This window comes from Eriocheir sinensis, unplaced genomic scaffold, assembly GCF_024679095.1.
Source record: "Eriocheir sinensis breed Jianghai 21 unplaced genomic scaffold, ASM2467909v1 Scaffold6, whole genome shotgun sequence".
Lineage (NCBI taxonomy): Eukaryota > Metazoa > Arthropoda > Malacostraca > Decapoda > Varunidae > Eriocheir > Eriocheir sinensis.
In genome coordinates this window covers 866000-887343 of record NW_026111942.1, presented here as the reverse complement: position 1 = coordinate 887343, position 21344 = coordinate 866000, and the positions used below count along the sequence as shown (strand labels likewise).

At 42.7% G+C, this 21344-nt stretch overlaps 1 long non-coding RNA gene across 1 annotated transcript; it reads left to right on the top strand.

Annotated features, from left to right (window-relative positions):
* Positions 1–343: 343 nt before the first annotated feature.
* Positions 344–19726, top strand: LOC126993298 (uncharacterized). Its single transcript, XR_007747596.1, has 3 exons — positions 344–422; positions 2152–2206; positions 19646–19726. It is a non-coding gene; the product is annotated as an uncharacterized LOC126993298 (long non-coding RNA).
* The last annotated feature ends 1618 nt before the right edge of the window (positions 19727–21344 follow it).

Sequence of the window (21344 nt, the reverse complement as noted above, 5' to 3'; positions counted from 1 at the left end):
GCGGAGTGGAAAATTTGGGCAGCTTTTCCAATACCCTACGTAGCCCCTGTCCACCCAGCAGTGTACCAGGTATTAATCGGGGTTGTGTCCCGTCTCCTGGGGTCTGTTCCCTTCTCCTATAAGTCCTTCCCCTCCTGTCTCTCTCCGTCATATGACCACATATGTTGCGTTCACTAAACAAAACTTCTCTCTCTCTCTCTCTCTCTCTCCTTATTGCCTTTGAGCTGCCTCCCTTTGCTATAAAAATAAAAATAGAAAGTTTTCACAATTTTGATATATTTTTTCATTGCCTACTGATCATGCTTTTCTTCCTGCATCTTACAAAGTGTGAGTTACCTGAGGGTTTGATTGACTTCAACCTGGGCACCTCCTCCATCCTCATCCTGTGCCAGGTGGAGAGCACGCCCCAGCCCTCCCACCCGGTAAGTCAGTCAGGTAGTTGCTAGGTGACTAGGGGCCGTATAGCTAAACATTCCGTCGCCCAAGTTCACATATTTGACAAGGCATTCGTTGGAGTTTTGAGCAGGATTAGTTTTATGGCCCTGGTGGTAGTTTGATTCTTCTTCTGTACCGTGAACCTAAGGAAACACTCATTGGAACCTGATTGACCCACTCTTTGACCTTTAGAAATAGCTGATATGAGAAGCCAAAATGTCTTATGATACCGACCCAGGTCTCCCACTTATGATGATCACATACTCTATCCCAGTTGTTCATCATTCTCATGTCTTCCTCCACACACTGACTCCATTAGGGATGTAACGATGTATTGGTATCAGTATATATACATTTTACGTCCTGCCACACTGACATTTGGCTTTTTTGGCTTTCACTGCTGGGCCTGATAACCATTCATCTGCCTCTGTGGTGGATAGTGGAGTGTTTCCCATGTGGTATTGGTGTGCTGGATATCCCTTCACTGGTAGCCTGGTAACATATACTCCCATGTCTTTCTCTGCCTCTGTGGTGGATTGGAGTGTTTCCCATGGTATTGGTGTGCTTTCACTGGTAGCCTGATAACATATACTCCCATGTCTTTCTCTGCCTCTGTGGTGGATAGTGGAGTGTTTCCCATGTGATATTGGTGTGCTGGATATCCCTTCACTGGTAGCCTGATAACATATAGCCCCTGTCTTTCTCTGCCTCTGTGGTGGATAGTGGAGTGTTTCCCATGTGGTATTGGTGTGCTGGATATCCCTTCACTGGTAGCCTGGTAACATATAGCCCCATGTCTTTCTCTGCCTCTGTGGTGGATAGTGGAGTGTTTCCCATGTGGTATTGGTGTGCTGGATATCCATTCACTGGTAGCCTGGTAACATACACTCCCAGGTCCTTCTCTGCCTCTGTGGTGGATAGTGGATTGTTTCCCATGTGTTATTGTTGTGCTGGATATCCCTTCACTGGTAGACTGGTAACATACACTCCCAGGTCTTTCTCAGCCTCTGTGGTGGATAGTGGAGTGTTTCCGATGTGGTATTGGTGTGCTGGATATCCCTTCACTGGTAGCCTGGTGACATACACTCCCAGGTCTTTCTCGGCCTATGTGGTGGATAGTGGAGTGTTTCCCATGTGGTATTGGTGTGCTGGATATCCCTTCACTGGTAGCCTGGTAACATACACTCCCAGGTCTTTCTCTGCCTCTGTGGTGGATAGTGGAGTGTTTCCCATGTGGTATTGGTGTGCTGGATATCCCTTCACTGGTAGCCTGGTGACATACACTCCCATGTCTTTCTCTGCCTCTGTGGTGGATAGTGGAGTGTTTCCCATGTGGTATTGGTGTGCTGGATATCCCCTCCCAAGCTGCAGGACTTTACAAATTTTCTTCATTGAATTGTAGCCACAGACACCCCATTCCTATAGGTTGGTGAGGTCTTCTGGTAGGAAATCCACAGTCAAGTGGCTAATTTTCAAGGTGCAGGGTTAGGAAGGGACGACCCCAAGTGAGGCGAGTTTTGTGTGTAAAGTCCCGCCTAGGATTGTTAAGGGTTGCCAAGGGGGTTGTATGGTAACAGGGTTATCAAGGAGTGACTGAGGGGCCAGGCTTAGAGCTGTAACATTATTGTGTTGAATTTAGGCAACAGTCAAAAGAATGTATTGTTTTATAAGGTATCAATATTTATACAGCTTATTAATCCCTCACTTAATATGCAGGTACTGCCAGAAGAAGACAAGGAGGAGGAGGAGGAGGTGGAAGAGGAATCATTTGGTGAGTGTTAATTTTGTTCTGTTGTTTCTTCCTCCTCTCTCAATCCTTTTCCTCTTCTCTGATTCATTTGCATTCTACAATTGTTCCTTCTCTCTCTATTCTGCTAAAGTCTTCTTCTTCCATTCCAAGGTCATGCTCCAACTCCTGCTGTCCCCTCAGAGTATTCATTTCCCTCAGGTCATCTCATGAGGGACATTAAGTGACGGCCACACACTTTTCCACAAATGTTTACACTTCTGAGGTGATAGGAGGGGGACATTTCAAGGGGTTGATTTTCAGCATTTATAGTCACTGTAGAGTTTTGAGATTTTTGGAGGATCATGAACAAGAATCTAACTCCTTACACACCAAAAATTAGCTTCATAAACCTTTGCAGTCATTCTTAATGTTTGCCTCAAATTTTGTGTGTTGTGTGGCCTGGCCTGACATCTGGCCCTGGGGCGAGACTCTCAAAGCTGTTAGGAGCCACACCCAGCCACAAGCATGCAATGCCTTCACTGTTAGGAGCTTGCAAGCCACACCCACCCACAAACACACAATGCCTTCACTGCTGCAATTCTCAGAGATACATGATCGTTACCTAAGTTGAGTGGGTCGGGTGCAGCCTTACCTTGCTGTACATGAAATGCATTATAATTACCTAGTGTTCCCAACATGAAAATAGGAAGGACATGTTTTCAACAAGTAAATCTATCTGTTACAGTGAACAGCAGAGAGAGAGAGAGAGAGAGAGAGAGAGAGAGGTGTAACAATTGGCTTTTGAAATAATACATAATTTCCTTCCCTTCTCTTCCCTTCCCTTCCTTTCCCTTCCTTTCCCTCCCCTTCCCTTCCCATCCTTTCCCTTCCCAAACCCTTCCCTTCCCAACCCTACCCTTCCCTTCCATCCCTTCCCATCCCTTCCCTTCCATTCCTATCCCTTCCTTTCCCTTCCATCCCTTCCCTCTCCATCCCTTCCCATCCCTTCCCTTCCCATCCCTTCCCTTCCATTCCTATTCCTTCCTTTCCCTTCCCATTCCTTCCCATCCCATCCCTTCCCTTTCCATCCCTTCCCTTCTCTTCCCTTCCCTTCTCTTCCCTTCACATCCCTTCCTTTCCCTCCCCTTCCCATCCCTTCCCTTTCCATCCCTTCCCTTCTCTTCCCTTCCCTTCTCTTCCCTTCACATCCCTTCCTTTCCCTCCCCTTCCCATCCCATCCCTTCCCTTTCCATCCCTTCCCTTCTCTTCCCTTCCCTTCACATCCCTTCCTTTCCCTCCCCTTCCCATCCCTTCCCTTCCTTTCCCTTTCCATCCCTTTCTTTCACATCCCTTCCCTTCTCTTCCCTTCCCTTCCCTTCGCTCCGGTGTAGTATCCACTCGGGGAAAAATTACATGAAAAGTTTTTTCAACTGATTTCAATAGCCAAGGGGTCAACATTTACAAAAAAAAAGATAGGGCATGTAGAGGTTGGGGGGGAAATTATACAGGGATCAAAGTTCAATGACCTTTTCTAGAAATAAGAATAAAGTTGTCTTTATGGAAAAAGATATAGGACATGCATATCATTGGAGATTTTCTGAGAAATGAATAAAAACCAGGAGGAGACTCCAGGGACTACATCTTGACCTTTTAAATGGGCTCAAAGGTCAAAATTCACAAATTTATTACTAATATACATAAAGAATGCATGATTTTCACAATGAAAGCTTGTGTGCTTAAATTCACATGTGAGAAAAGTGATCTAGAGGGCTGGGTGTCACTACCCCCTCCAAGAAAAGGAAGAGCTGGGGAGTGGGGGCTCTCACTGGGCAGCTAAAGGTCATTGACCTTTTTTGTACATTTTGTCCAATTTTGTTTCTGGAGAATATTGATAAAGAAAATTATAATGGTTGTTGTGGAAATGCTTAGTGGGGAGGGTGAGAACAGCCTAACTTTGGACCTCCAAAAATAAAAATAAATGGCCAATTCCTCTGTGAATGTGTACACAAAAGATTGCCTGAAAATTGGTGTAAATTGATCATAGTAACGTGTGGTTTGGTGGCTGTCATAAACATGCCAAACCAGCCTTCCAAGGGCTTGCAATTGTCTTCTGTCAGGTCAAATATCTGGCCGGCCCTTCCATCCCCACCATCATGAGCAGAGCTGTACACAAATACTTTACAAACACAGTAGAATTCATGCTGAAAATGCCAATACAAAATTGAAGCCATTTGAGAAAGACTTGAGGTTAAACTTACACCAAGTATTGCCAAATAAATGATTTCCTTCCATCAGAGCACAACACATGCAGGAACACAAGGCAGCAGCAGCAGCAGCATGGTTACACAGACTAGCCCTTCATGGCAGTTACAACAACTTCCTTTAAGGAGGTTTGGGGAGCAATGTCAACATCTTAGGTCCAAGTTTGTTGTCCTCCCCATCCTCTTCCCTCAGGCGTAAGAACAGAGGTGTTGAGATTATGCCACACAGCAGTCTGTAGCTGGACTCTCAGGGCGTGCTGCAGGGTTGCTGCATTAGGGTGAAGCCTATCAGGATCAATCTTGCAGCTTGCTTCTGAAATTTGAGGAAAGGAGCTTTCTCTGAAGGAGTATCTCCACATGCCACACCTGCATTGCTTTGACACCTGCATGTTTTAGCTCATCGTGGAGGAATCAGTGTTCGTGTATGTGTTGGTGACATGTCTTGGAAAATCTCATTTGTAGATTGTCTCCTTTGTGTGTCCATGGATACAGTGTCATTGCCTGACCATGCATACTTGAACAAAAGATCAGTTTGGTCACTAATTCCTACTGACGATATATCATACAGGCCATCCATGAGTGGGAACAGATTTGTGCAGTAGACGGGTCGGTGGTACACGAGAAGTATTAATAATCTTGGGCAACAACAACAGCTTCAGGAGTGCTCACACTTTTGACAAGTCCAGTAGCTGTCTTGACGACCAGTGTGTCATCTCGTGCAGTGTCAGCTGTGTCTTGATAAATGCTTCTTTGTTCTCCTCATTGGCAAGAAATTGTTCCCTATCACACAGTCAGTTCTGGTGGGACTCCCAAATTATGAGATATTGTTCTGCCTGCCATTGTACGCATGTGTTCATGATCTTTGGATCCCTTCCATCACACACTAGTACTGCACCATCAATGAACCTTCCCTGAACATAGCTATCAGCTGTGGCTTTGATGCTTCCTCCATTTCACTGGTGAAGTAACCATCCCCCATCCTGTTTTCCATGTCCAGGCCAAGAGCATCCTGCCAAATTCAATGCTTCCAATAAAGAAGAGTCATCTATTTGTATTAACAAGACTCTCCTAGCCCTTCCAATGTAAGCTTTGAAGTTTCCTTCATCCTCCTCACATCTCTCATCTGTCATCACCTAGCAATCCAGCTTGTGCACAACCTCAAACAGATACAAATTGTTCGGCCAAGGATCGGCAACTTTATGCAGACTGTTACCCTTGAGACCTCATCTCAGAATGAACTATCATACATTGAAACACCTTATTTACAACATGTGTTCCTCATCTTTACTGATCAAGACTTGTGCGTTTGGGTTTTGCTTTATTAAACATAGAAAGCTCAATGACCTTTGATCTCTTCCAAACCACTTATTCACTTTTTTTAAGCAGCCATGGGAACTCAAACAGGGTCACTATTTTTGCATGAAATATTATATTCTCCTGAGATAAGATAACTTCTTAACAAATGCTGGCGTGTTGAATATTTTGACCTCAATTTCAGAGGTAATATATTGTTTTTTGTAAGTGGTTACATTTCAGATCTTTCCTTGACACCATTCGGTGCAGTTTGACACTACCAAGTTCCGCGATTTATGAGGTTGCAGTTGCGGGATGGAGATTGGGTGCTTTGAGCGAATGGTCGTTGACCTTGACCCCTGTAGAGAAAATTCCCCAACCTCTACATGCCCTATCTTTTTTAGTAAATGTTGATCCCTTGGCTATTGAAATCAGTTGAAAAATGATTTCATCTAATTTTTCCCAGATTTAGTAGATATTTTTCTAATTTTGGGTTACTAGTGATGTATTTTGCAATCCAGGATCCCTGTGTCGCTGCCCGCCGTGCATAGCAGGAGTCATTAAAAATCCTGCCCGGTGGTTTCCAGGAAGGGTTCTCACATAGCCTCTTCTATGGAAGAGTAGTAGCAACCACGGCCCTGTTATAACTGATGTGTGGTTGCTCCTCGGCTGGCTGGAGGAGAAGGCGACACTCTAGAGCCGGGAGTGGGTCGGTTCAATTGACGAGTTGCTGCCACCGGCCTCAGTAGCTCGCATATGTCCATTACCGAGCGATGGCTGTCTGGCCATAGTATGCGCAGGGATTCCACCTCCCACTGAGTCTCCTGATTGGCCTGTAGCTGAAGTTGCAGTCTTTGCGGACAAAGCCGACTCGGCTTTCTTCATTACAGCCGTGTAACTCTTTGCAGTCTCGTCATTTTCCATCCACTTCTCTTTGATTATGTGCAGCCTCGCTTCTCTGTCTTGAATGCCATCCAGCCTAACTGTTGTAGCCGTGTCATGAAGTCGCTCGGCCCCTCTCCAAATTGTTGTTCCTCGAAGTGCAGGATCCTGATTTCGATAGCGTCAGCGGTCGATGACAGGCAGTCGAGTGTGTTTGGCCACCTTCTGCTTTCAGCTGCTCTCGTTGCTCTACGTATGCAGCCGTCTGTCCCGCAGCTGACGTAGTGACAGCCCGGTAGTCTGGCTTATCCCACACTTTCACCCCTCGCAAGACGTTGGCATCCCTGGTGTAGTGAAACGCCGGAATGCTGCCGGGGATGTCGTCGCCGAAGGTTAGCGTCAGGGGCACCTCTTGCGGGCGGAGTGTGGGCGCAGAGTCCGTCATTACGTAGCTTCCTGCTGCCACCAGTCAGGGTCCAGCAAAACAGCGTCTCAAAGAAGTGCTTTACTCCCAGGTATGGAGGCCGACTGCCAACTCGATCAAGCATCTCTAATCTCAATGGAATGGAATGGAGTTACAAACCCAACAACCAACACATGACATAATATACAATAATTAACCCTCACTGATCATTCAATAGGCTGTGATGCAACTGTCTGGAAGATTCTGTTTCCTCCATTAAAGCAGTTAGGGTGTGGAATGGCTAGTGCCATATTATAAGGATAAATAGCATTATTGTATGTTCATGGCTTTTTGTTATATATATATATATATATATATATATATATATATATATATATATATATATATATATATATATATATCTATATATATATATATATATATATATATATATATATATATATAAGGCCTAGCAGCCTAGTCCCAAAATGTCTGAAAAACTAACTTTTTTTTTTTTTTTTTTTTTTACAGCAAAGGAGACAGTTCAAGGGCACAAAAAAAGTAAACATTAATAAAAAAAAGCCCGCTACTCGCTGCTCCTAAAAAGAATCCAAAGAGGTGGCCGAAAGATAAGTCAGTTTCGGGAGGAGGTGTCCTGATACCCTCCTCTTGAAAGAGTTCAAGTCGTAGGCAGGAGGAAATACAGATGAAGGAAGATTGTTCCAGAGTTTACCAGCGTGAGGGATGAAAGAGTGAAGATGCTGGTTAACTCTTGCATAAGGGGTTTGGACAGTATAGGGATGAGCATGAGTAGAAAGTCGAGTGCAGCGGGGCCGCGGGAGGGGGGGAGGCATGCAGTTAGCAAGTTCAGAAGAGCAGTCAGCGTGGAAATATCGATAGAAGATAGAAAGAGAGGCAACATTGTGGCGGAATTTAAGAGGTAGAAGACTATCAGTATGAGGAGGAGAGCTGATGAGACGAAGAGCCTTAGCCTCCACTCTGTCCAGAAGAGCTGTGTGAGTGGAGCCCCCCCACACATGAACCTGATTTCATTACAAACTGTTGTAAAGAATGTTGGCTGCCTCCACATCCAGGCCGACACACAAGGGCAGGACCATGTATCGTGATATGGATTGTGTTCAGTGCTTGATTGGCTCCCTCGCAGACACTCATGTGGTACCACACCTTGCATGCTGGAGTGTTTCTTTGTTATATGCCGTAGATTACCCAGACGCATACGCAACTTGAAACATGGTGTCATCCCTAGGCTCAATAATTTCTTTTGTAGCCACATTAGGATTCCTATTACTAATTGTTTGAGAAGGTTTTGTGTCTTAACCGCCCCGTTGTTTTTCTCCTTTCTTACCCTCTTCAATTGAATGAGAGCATGCTTACCCCCCAGCAGATCATAGAAATTACCCTTAGTACTAACTTGTAAAATGGCAGATAGACATTTAACCCGGTGGTGGTAGCTGCGGGGATCATGTTTCGTAATGGTCCCTCTAAGTGAGAAAAATGAGAAAAATCGCCCTCACACAAATCATTTCATAATACGTATATATCAAAGCATTTGTGATCAGATTATGTATCATCTATTTTGGGGGTTATATTATGGCACGAATTTGGCCTGTCGTTGCTACACGATAAAGCCACAAATTTGGCCCGTCACTGCTACACGGTAAAGCCACAAATTTGGCCCGTCACTGCTACACGGTAAAGCCACAAATTTGGCCCGTCACTGCTACACGGTAAAGCCACAAATTTGGCCCGTCACTGCTACACGGTAAAGCCACAAATTTGGCCCGTCACTGCTACACGGTAAAGCCACAAATTTGGCCCGTCACTGCTACACGGTAAAGCCACAAATTTGGCCCGTCACTGCTACACGGTAAAGCCACAAATTTGGCCTGTCACTGCTACACGGTAAAGCCACAAATTTGGACCGTCGCTGCTTCCGGGCTAAGCTCCTATAAGGAAGAAAACTCTTCTTTAGAACCAACTTATGGCAACGTGAGCAGCATACTTAATTAAACTTCCAAGACAGAGCTTCTCCTTTCATAGAACAATTAACTTTCTTTCATGACCATATTATATTAGTAATTGTACTAGTAATGGTAACATTTGTAGGCTACATAACAACAACTGTATTTTGTAATATTAACTGCTACATTATACTAGAAAATCCAGCTATTGAAGTAGTAATTTGAACATCTCTCCCCGCTTTCATTCTGATTTGTATTGGTCTTCCTTCCCTCCGATATCTTCTCCATGAAGTCAATAACCCTTCAATAACTCTTAAGACAGTTGGACATCAATGAAGATATGAATACTCAGAGTTTTTACAGGTAGAGTTTGATTGATACATAGTTCCGTTTAACGAATTAGAAGCCTCAGGATTTTGTCTGTTAGATGTAGATAACCGGACTGTACTCCCAATAAATACCCAAATTCAAGCGGGGCTTGTGGTGCAGTGGCTAGCACACTCGGCTCACAACCGAGAGAGCCTGGGTTTGATTCCGGGCGGAGTGGAAAAATTTGGCCTGCTTTTCCGATACCCTACGCCCCTGTCCACCCAGCAGTGTACCAGGTATTAATCGGGGGTTGTGTCCCGTCTCCTGGGATCTGTTCCCTTCTCCTATAATTCCTTCCCCTCCTGTCTCTCTCCGGCATATGACCACAGATGTTGCGCTGCCCACTAAACAAAACTTTCCAAAACTTTCCCAAATTTTGGTCCTAATTACTGCAGCCAAAGTCACTCATTCCTGAACCGTCCCATCTCTAGGTATTGAAGCAGATGCAATTCCAGGCCGACTTAATCAATCAAGATTTTAACCGGCCTGGACTATTCTACAGGCAGTGTTCAGAAATTTGTGGAGCGAATCACAGATCTATTGTTATTGAAAGAACTTGTATTAACTCATTCTTAAACTAAATTTCTTTATCAATTGAAACCTCCCCCCTAAACCTTAGCTTAATTATTGAGGTGATCCTATTCATTCTTTATGAATTCCTTAATTATGCCACAACTTTCTTTTTCTCCTAAGATTCCTCCTAGTCTTTATATTTAATATGAAACCTTTTTCTAAAATTAGCTTTTTGCCCCACAACAGAAAAACTTCAATTTCTCAATCTTGAAAATTATAATTAATATTCTCCATCTTTGAACCTTCTCCAAGAATCTTCAACTTGTCAGTAAAGTGAATTTCCACTATCTTGACGGTGTTGCTGCCTCACTGAGCTTCTCGCTGATCCTTGTCTGGGAGAAAATGATTTGAACTCTTCATAAAGAATTGAAAGCTCCTTTACAGCCTTCCCATAATGGCTCCTCTGTGTTATTTGTTGCCTTGTTCAGACTAATTGTCTTTAATAATTTTAAGGACTTTTCTCCTGTATGTGTTTAGTAGATCTGGGCACATAATGACACACCACTATCTCCTCCACTGTGAGTCATAACGTTGGGATGGCTCAAACACACCAAACATGTGTTTAGTAGATCTGGGCACATAATGACACACCAATATCTCCTCCACTGTGAGTCATAACGTTGGGATGGCTCAAACACACCAAACATGTGTTTAGTAGATCTGGGCACATAATGACACACCACTATCTCCACTGTGAGTCATAACGTTGGGATGGCTCAAACACACCAAACATGTATTTGGCCATTTAGTTCCCAAGCTTTGCCTTTGATGCCTTTTATTGTGAAACCATTACAAACACAGTAATTCGTACTTTAGCAGTAACTCGTCCGGTGGTCACCTACTTCTAACTTTGTTAGGAAGTACTGGAACATCTCTCTCTATTTAATCCTTTATGTGCTCAAATACTCTTTATAATTTTAGACTCTGCCGTTGCTATTATTCAGTCCTATGTATTTGCAGTTTTAAGAACTCTTTATACTAGAGAAATTAACTGGTGCCATCATTCCATGGTTTTCAGCCCCATCACCTAGTAGCCATGACTGCTTACTGGCAGAGGTGGGCGCGGTACTGAAAAATCAGCAGTGCGGCTGTGGTAGTGCGGTACTTTTTCCGGAGTGGTGCGGTCCCATTTTTTTCTTTCCCAGTGTGGTACGCAGTGTGCGGTACTGCGGTAGTGGTAGTCAAAATAAAAAAATACTTGAGTGGCTACCCTGGCTATCCAAACAAAGGAAACATGCTTAAAATAAAGAATGAAACATCTGCCGGCACCACGGACGGGTCCAGGGTTGAAATGTCCGGCACCGCGCGAGTTAAGGAAGACTGGCAGCGAGGTAGTTTAGTCTGTCTATTTAGTATTTAATTTTGAACAATAATTGAAAAGTCAGAATGATTGAATCACTGATTCTGATGACTGATTGAGTCCGATTCACTGCAAAAAAAAAGTTTTCTGTGAGCAGCAGCAGCAGCAGCATGCCGCCGCGTGGTAAATGCCGTCTTTGATAGTTTTCAAAGTACTGCAGGATTTTTTAGTATGGTCTGCGGTAGTGCATTATTTTTATAAATTTTGCGGTAGTGCTGTTGTGCAGTACTTTTTTTGTGGTACTGCCGCACTAAGTACCGCACTTGCCCACCTCTGCTTACCGGCTCTGTTATGCCACCGGCTTAGTGACATGATTTCACCAGCATAATATAAATCTCCTTATCATGAGATTTGTTGTTGCCACTTTACTAATGGCCAGATATTGAAGGCACTCATCAAGGATCTTGTACCAAAGGTCTCCGTTGAGGTATAATTTGTTGTTGCCACTTTACTAATGGCCAGATATTGAAGGCACTCATCAAGGATCTTGTACCAAAGGTCTCTGTTGAGGTATAATTTGTTGTTGCCACTTTACTAATGGCCAGATACTGAAGGCACTTATCAAGGATCTTGTACCAAAGGTCTCCGTTGAGGTATAATCTTATTTATTGTGTCAGAAGTTTTCTTATCTTACTTTTGAGCCTTTTTCCATAGAAGACTGATGTCCCCCACAGAAGAAATTGGTATACATTGACCCCTCTTGGCATCCAACCTTTTAATCCTTTTCAAACTCCCCTCTTAAGTACTACAAGCCTTCTTCAGTAACATGAGCCCACCACGAGAAGCTCCCAAGCCATCCCAAGACTCGGCCCAGCTATTATTCTAGGGATTTATTTCACAATAGTACTTGAAGAATATATTGAAGCTTCCCTTACTATTCAGTATTTGGCTCCACATTCTTGGTTGTGACTGGCCTGCATGTCATTATTGGAACCTCTTCCTTACTAGTAGTCTGCTTTATGTGGCTTTATAAATGCTCTGCACACCATTTGAAGCTGATGCTTCATTTTGTTCATGTTCTTTGATTATTTTTATACATTTTCATTTATTGATGAGGAGGATAATTTTTTTTAATATAACAGGTATATCTGACTTCCAATCAGAAAGTTTAATTTTTGAAAAAAAGATTTTTACAATGTTGATAATTTCAATTATACTTTATCATCCCTACATAGTTATAACTTCAGCAACTTTACTTCCTAAAAACAATTGTAGATGGAGAAAACCTCCCTGTATGAATGTGTATTTGAGCCCAAAGGGTTTACCCTTCTCTTTGTGATTCTTTATAATTGCCGGAATTTTCTTAATTTTTGATGTATAGATTACTTTACCTATCGCTTCAAACTTTAAATCTGACTAACATTTTTTCTTGATTCTTTAGCGGTCCAATCTTTCTGTTTATTCTCTTACTTGCTCTTATTATGAGTGACCGCAGAGAGCCTTAGAATGATCTTAATAAAGAGCAATGCCATGACGTGTGAGTTGCATTCATAAAGAGTTTTTTGAGCTGGTTTTACCAATTAGAAAGCCAATAATTGCGTTTTATAGTTTGGACCTAAATTTTAGACTCTAGTCAAACCCAAAAGAGGTGAATCACTGTTAAATTAAGTTATTGCCAAGAGGAATATGATGCCAGAAGCTTCTAACTTTTTCCTAAGTGGTTAATTAAACTCCGTGTATATTCCTTGCTAATTATTTCTCGTCTACACCTAGCGTTAAATTGACTTCTTTTACACACGGCAGTTTAACGCATAAACCACCAAAATAAGTTTTTGAAGTTTAAACTTCGCCCAAACATTGTAAACCAATAATGGAGAGATTTATAAAAACTTCAGGAAAAAATGAGACCCTTTATCTCAAATTCCCAAGATTAATATCTTTTTAAACTATTTTCTGATCAATTTTACTTCATTTAAACCCTTCTATTTCTTTAAATTTATAAAAATAAAAATCTAAATATTTTGAATCTATCAAAAAATAAATAATTGATAGATAAGTTTTTGAAGGCAAGTTTATGACATCGTAAGCGAGACAATGTCCCCCGTACTCACACAAACCCAAAAGTACTATCACCCTCTTAAAATAAAATATTACCCTAAATGGTCTTCTGTGTACCTACAAAAAAAATCACACTTAACACCCTTATCAATAGAATTCTTGCATATTCAGCTGTAAAATGAAAGCAAACCCAGCAGCCCCATAATTAAACCAGGAAACTAACCCAGACTCCCCCTCAGCAAAGTCAAATGGGGTCCAGTTAGTTTCCGCCAAACAAAGCCTCTATGAAAGCCTTATTAAATGCGTGTTTCTCTTCAAGGTGCAGAGGAAGGGTTAAACTACCACCAGGGTTCATTGTGTTCTCTGTGTGGCCAAAGGTACAGTCTTAGGCCATGTAGTAATGGTGGACACAGCACTGTTACTGTGTGTAGACAACTCCTTTAGTTAGTTTACCCTGGATGTTGGTGAAGGCACAGCCGCAGGCCATGTAGCTGTGTGGCGTTGCCTCATCCCCTGATTTGGTTTGTCCTGGCTTTGTTTACTTTGTTATTTATAGTTTTATTAAAGAGTGATGTATGTATGTATGCAGTGGTGGGACTCAATTTTTAAGAACAGGTTCTCTCACTCCTGGACTGGCTAACAATGGGTTCTATCAAAGTCTCTAGACGCATAACATGATGCTGGTTGCCCAGACATAGTGCAAAGATTGATCTTTGGGGTGCTAACGTCTAGCAATTGAAATTATGGATTTTAGTTATTTTCCAACTTTAAAAAAAGTCCAAATTCCTAATGGTTAAAGCTTAATTAATGCTGAGCGGACAGTATATGCTTAGTGACTATTAAAATGTTTGGGTTGTTGCAAATGTTATTATCCATTAGACTATAACCAGTTGTGATAATGTTGTGCTAACATTTTTATAGCCACTGTTTGCAATTATAAAATATTTATTTTCTGTGCTTCAAAACTCTTTTAATTAGTTTATTAGTATTGCTTATTTTTTAAATATTTTGTGCATCTTATTACAACCTTTACTTGGTAATATATCAGTTTATAGTAGAAATGTGTTTGAATTCTGCATTTACCTAACATGTTGCCTTCTGGAAAAGGAAAATATTAAGGAAAATGCTTCAGCTTAAGTCTTTTAGTCATGATCTTTCAGCCTTGCCTCTTCCACTTTGTTCTATTTTCCATCAGCACGACAATGTTGTCAATATACGATTGATCAGAATGCATCAATAGTCTATTGGGCTTATTTTGTGTCTCAGCCCTATGCCTATATATTTATAGATTCAAACGGTTATCAAAGTGATCTTGACATATTTAAGATCACCATTCCTTACGCCGTGATGCGTGACTACAGAAAATAATGGTTTCAGCCTCAAAAAAATAAAATAAAATAAAATAAAATCCAACCAGCTACAGTGGTCTGAAGATCATTATGAGCCCTGGGAGGTCCTGTGAGGTTATCACAGGCGTGACAGCTGGCCTGTCTTCAGGAAGACACAGGTGTGACAGCTGGTTGCCGTGAAGTAAACAAAACCAGCTGGCAGCGGTTGCTGTCGGTGTAGCCTTTGTAACGGCGCTCTCGTTGGAATCGGTGATGCCACATTGGTCTTGAACCCGTGTTCGGCTCCACCCGACATCCAGTCTGGTTTAGTCGTGTTTTGACTCTCAAAAGCCAGCAACAGATCTGTGAGGGGTTTACCAAAATAAGTTATAAGTAAAAGGTGTTCATGGGGGAAAAATTGAGAACCCCTGATTTAAGCTGACAGTAACAACCGCTTCTCAGGATTAAAGAAATTCCAAGAACAGGTTCTTGCGAACCGGCTGAATCCCATCACTGTATGTATGTATATAACTAGGATGTCAACAATTCCTCCTATTCATGTTCTGAAATGCCGAAATTTACTCTTTTCTCCACTCCAACGTGACCACCGCGTGTAACCAAACACACGAGAAATTAATCCAGACAAGGAAAGGTTTGCCGGTGCCGGGGACCAAACCCACGACCAGCGAGAAGAGAGAGCCACTCCTTCACCAGTCGGCCAAAGAGGTGCCCCCCCCCTGGCAGAGGGAGTTATGGGAGGCTGCTGGCCCATCAGGCTTAGTCGCCGCGGCAATACAATTGTTTTGACCTCTTCCGCTGTGCATCACTCTTTGGGTGGTGCTTCTTCACACTTAGTTACTCAGTCATAGTTAAATTTGGGTTCCGCCATGCGCAGATCATGATGGGACAAACCACATGAGGGGGCGAGACTCAACGCCACACCGGGTAGACATGGCAGGCAGGGTGAAGCTCCCGTGGGTACACTCACCAAAAACTTCTCCATGCATTCTGAGATACACAGACCAACACTTTTGAGACACTCCTCCCAGTGTGTCAGCCTTGTGTACTCCTGCTCTGTGAAGGTGCCAGGACTCGGTATTAGGACATATGCACTGCTGAGGCTTGTCGCTTCAAAGCATTGTGCTGTGCTGGGAAGATATCACTTACGTATCCATAATATAATAATTGGTTGTGCTGATAATTCCTCATCATATAGGTGTTTTTTCCCATACGTAATATGCTGTCATTCTGGTGGTAAGTACGGTGGCAGGCACACCCCCTCATACTCTTGCCTGGCCAAGTAACAGCCAATCATTGCACTGAAGGAGTAAGCTTGCTTCTGCCTTGCCAGTGCTCGGAGTGCAGGAAAACAGTATCTGTGCACCTCACATCACCATGAAGTATTAACTGCCAGATAAAGCTTCCCCTGAAGAACTCCTTCTGTGGTGCCCCGCAGGGTGCTGCATCTACAAACACAGACGCAGTAACATCACCTGACCCAGTACAAACATCACAAATAAATAAGGAAGACGAAAGCGACATAGAACGTTAGAATACATCCAACTTAAGAACAATTTGAAGAACACAGCACAGCGAGGTGACAGTGGGAAGAACAAATCATTATTGAAACACACAGGGAGCCAAAGGGCGTCTCAGGCCACCATACAGCTGGCGCTCTGCCGGCTTCCCTGAAACCGCCCACTTCACCCAACGACAGCACCACGCCAAAGGCTATAAGGACGAGAATCATGTAAACGGAAGCCATGTAGAATAACACTACTCATGAATATTCACTCTTATGTACTATAACCATAGAGGATGTGACAATATCATAGGGTCAGGAGTGCACCTCAGTTCAGGAGCCTTTGTACCCTGTCAATAGTTATGACGTAGTAATGACGTATAGTGACGTAGGCAATCGCCCATATAAGGGGTTCCTCGAGTACTCGGGGCAGAACTCGAAATAATTCTGACTGACACTCACGTGTCCCTCTAATTTTTAGACACAACATGTGTCATGTGTTCATCTATGCTGTCGTGAGTAGAAAGTGAAGTGTTGTACCGTAAAGGAAAGCGCACTAGTCCATTGAGTATAGTGGTCTTGTTTAGATTATAAGAGTATATATCCAGTGTATATGTGATAAGAAATAGTTAGCATTGTAACTAGTATTGAAGTAGGACGATAAGCGTCCCTTAACAGGCAGTGAGCGAGGCCTGACAACCCGCTGGGTCTTATTGAAGTGGTTTTATATTATTCTTGTTATTCATAGTGTTAAGATGGTTAAAATAAATATAAAAAGCGACAACGTTTCATCACCCCAACTACGAGCTCCTTCAAATACTCTTGAAGTACCAGAACATTAAGTCAGTTGTCGCAGGTACAAATCAGTCTTAAATCTCCTTGAGAGCCCGGTAGTGGGCCACAACACTTCAAAAGCCTTGCCAGATGTGTGTGTTTGGCCGCATATGCCTAAAACGTCAAGGATTATGATGAGACCAAGAAGACAGCCATATATATGTGCACACTGTTAACTTGACTGTAGATAGAAAGAAATACAAACTTGTTTTTAGCGTACAAAGAAAATACCTTCATTCGCCACGTGACATCTACAAGAAAAAATAGTCATTTGTCTTGTGTTACAGAATGCATGTTATAGGTCAAGGCTAGCAGTGATACTTAGCATACACAGGTAGGTCTTGCAGTATTCCAGATAGTGTTAGAAAACTGAGAACACTGCACAGTCACAACGCTGTCGGTCAAGGTGGAAGCAGAGTGAGGGGTTATGTGCGGTGATTGGCTGCCACAGAGCTGGTCAAGAGAAAAAGAGGAGGCGTGACCACCTGTAATATCCTACTGAAACAGACTGTACCTTACCACAGAGTCACTGACATAAGGTCGTCAATGCACTACAGAGATTATTGACAATTACCATGGGGGGACTGTGCTGTGGATGCAGTTATTCTGTAAGCCATTCCACTCAGGACATTGATCGCTATTCTGAGACGCTGCCGACTCTCACACCAGTTATTTCTAAATGTCAAAAAAAGGAAAATGTGTTCTCAGGAGTATTTTTTTTAGAGTTATGGGTACAGGAGCCTTGTCAGACTCCCACCAGGGTCAAAACACTAGCCATGGAAAGGCCCACAACTACCAAAGCCATGTTAAGTATGTGTGTGCTTGGGTGCAGAAATCTTTGATAACATGGACCATTCTCAGGCAGTTTAAATGCTGGGGTTGACCTCATCCCTATTCATTGCCAGTAAAAGTATACAGAATTATAATATCTGGCAAAATTAATACGTAAAGGACATACTGCACCAGCGTGGATAGCTATACGATATATGACGATGATAGGTATTTATTTAATAATGAGTGTATGCACCCTGCCGTGATTACACTGTTAAAAATCTGCTGCGAGGCTTTGAGGCCTGTCACTAGTGGAGCCTGGCTACATGTCTGCAGACCCATTCATACTTTAGATATGGAAACAACAGTCGTGTGTGCTATTTTACGATGACTGAGGCCTTCACAGTCAATTTTAATGATGAGTTTGTGGTGGTCTTGTGGGGTCTACATTGCCACTAACTTGAGCAGAGAGAGAGAGAGAGAGAGAGAGAGAGAGAGAGAGAGAGAGAGAGAGAGAGAGAGAGAGAGAGAGAGAGACCTTTCCTAAGAGTGTGGAAAAACTACCACATACCTCCACCTCCTCCTCTTCTCCTCTTCCTCTTATTTGCCTTTTCTTCAAGCCTGTAATAATTGCAACACCCAAGTAGGACTGTATGCTGGGACATGAGAAAATTATTTTAGTTGTAAAACCAGAAAAGAAAGTCCTTGACTCGGGTTTAGCAGGCGTGCCCTAACACCTGTACCCATTTGAGTGACCTGCCAGGCTTTATACAGGAGGGCAGACCACTAGGGACAGAATAAGGCAACACTGGGGCCAACTTACCTAACAGTACATTTTGGCTGGGTGTGCCATCCAGGCTATAGGTGTACCCAGGAAGGTTATGTATGCTACAGGCTGTGAATGAGGGCAGGTTGTGCATCTCTTCCTGGGTCACTGGCTCCACCACCTACACACTAATTGAGCTGGTTTATGCCTTGCAGCCTTCACTTTCAGTCTTCTCAGCACAGCAACACTAAACCCAGCCAAGCACTGGAATACCCACCTTCAAGGCTATTACTGATGCTTGTACAGATGGTGCAAGAGAATCAAACCCCAAGCAGGCCACGACCACCTGCAGGGGGACGTACATTGGGATGTTTGTTTTTGCCTGCTACTGTCTATAGCTATGTTTAAGACCACGCTGTGAATATATATCATGTTCCTGGTCATGGCTCACTCACTCACTCACTCTGTAAGGAATTGGCTTCATATACACTCCCAGGAAGGTCATACTGGTGCCTGCTACTGTCTATAGCTATGTTTATGACCACCCTGTGAATATATATCATGTTCCTGGTCATGGCTCACTCACTCACTCACTGTGTAAGGAATTGGGTTCATATACACTCCCAGGAACGTCATACTGGTGCCTGCTACTGTCTATAGCTATGTTTAAGACCACGCTGTGAATATATATCATGTTCCACTCACTCACTGTGTAAGGAATTGTATATATATTGCATTACTATGCAATAAGTATATCATGCAATAAGTTAGCAATAAATATGCCTAAATATGATTTATATATATATATATATATATATATATATATATATATATATATATATATATATATATATATATATATATATATATATATATATATATATATATATATATATATATATATATATATATATATATATATATATATATATATATATATATATATATATATATATATGGCTAACTTATTGCGTGATATACTTATTGTATAGTATTGCAAAAAGTGAGCCATATAGTTTTTTCTAAAATAAATACAAAATTATTTTTTTGTCAATTATTTATTAAATAAATAAGGCACATTTTCTTCACTAAGAGGCTGATTCTGCAGGAACTTGACATCTTGGTGTTCTTTCTTCCAGAGTGTGCAGTGTGCCGCAGGCAGACCAAGACGCCAGAGATGTCCGTTCAGCCATTCAATTCTGCTGAGGGAAAGAAGTCGTTAGTCAACTCTGATGACTTGTACTTTTCTCTGTGGACTCTGCTGTAAGCCAGTCACGGAAGATGTGAACTGTATCTGTACTATGAAGTCTTATAAATAAACTTAAGGGCCACACCTATGACTTTATCTTGCCCCAAACCCATTTAGCTAATCTCCGGACACTTTTTTAGATATAATTGACTTAGGTACATTTTTCAGGCTACTTTTAAAGCAAGTTACAGCTTTTTTTTTTCGTTTTCAAGATGTTATTGAGCCGTAAGGTGATATATCTAGTTGCTTTGATCTGGTGATAGTTTTGCACTCCTCTGCACAATGAACGGTTAAACCACCCATGAAAACCCGGTTAGCCTTCTGTGGCCTTGGGAAACAGTCATAACAGCTTTTCAAACAAGCAAACTGTGGCATCATTAAGTTCAAGAATAGAGGCTTTATTCAGAAGGTAATTCCTGGTACAGTAAGCAGTATAATCTGACTTACAGTTGACTACACAGACTCTGGAGATAGAGAGCAAAGATCCGCACTCGTAGCTCACCCAAACAGGTCCCAATGTTAGGTACCACATACCCGTAACTGCATATACGTAACCTATACAGAACACTACACACTTCCCTTCAGTACCAGGAGGCTGCTGGGTCCCCACACGGTACAATAATTTCATGTTTAAAGAGAAAGAAAGATGCTTGGCGTGAGAACAGGGTAACTTTGACTATGAATAGTGGCACGGTACGGAAACATCTGAACATGGACCGGGGCTTTCAGAAGGTGCACCCGAGGAGAAAGACTTCACTAGCAGATGCTTGGCGTGAGAACAGGCTAACTATAGCAAGGACAAACACATATCTCTCACCCCTTCACTCTTGTCACCCTTCCTCACCCCCAAACATCACCCACCCCTTCACTCTGTCACCCTTCCTCACCCCCCACATCACTCACCCCTTCACTCTTGTCACCCTTCCTCACCCCCCTATAGCAAGGACAAACACATACCTCTCACCCTTCACTCTTGTCACCCTTCCTCACCCCTCTAGCAAGGAAAACACACACACATCACTCACCCCTTCCTTGGTACAGGTGCATGACACAGGGTGATATGCCAGCTGCCCTGATGTCAATATGAGTCTTGCCGACCCCACCTGACACGCGCTCCGTCCACAGCTCCGGGTTGATCCCCGGCAGGTCACGGTGGGACACACGAGGGTTCCTGAAACATCAATGGGATCATCACAGTGTCTGGTTGGTGGGATGAGAAGTTTCCGCCTCCCATGTTGACAAGTTCCAGAGGTCAAAAATGAGGTTAACTGGGTTCTCATGTCTGTGTTTTGGGGTTCCTGGTACAGAGAAAGGGTCAAACTACCACTGGGGTCATAAAACTAACCCTGGAAATGCCCTAAACTCCTATGAAAGCCTAGTCAAATATGCGTGTTCTTAGGTTCTTGGTACAGAGAAAGGGTCAAACTACCACTGGGGTCATAAACTACCCTGGAAGTGCCCAAATCTCCTATGAAAGCCTTGTCAAATATATGTTTTCTTAGGTTCACAGTACAGATGGAGGTTCATACTACCACCAGGGTCATGAAACTACCCCTGGAAATGCCCTGAACTCCTAGGAAAGTCTTGTC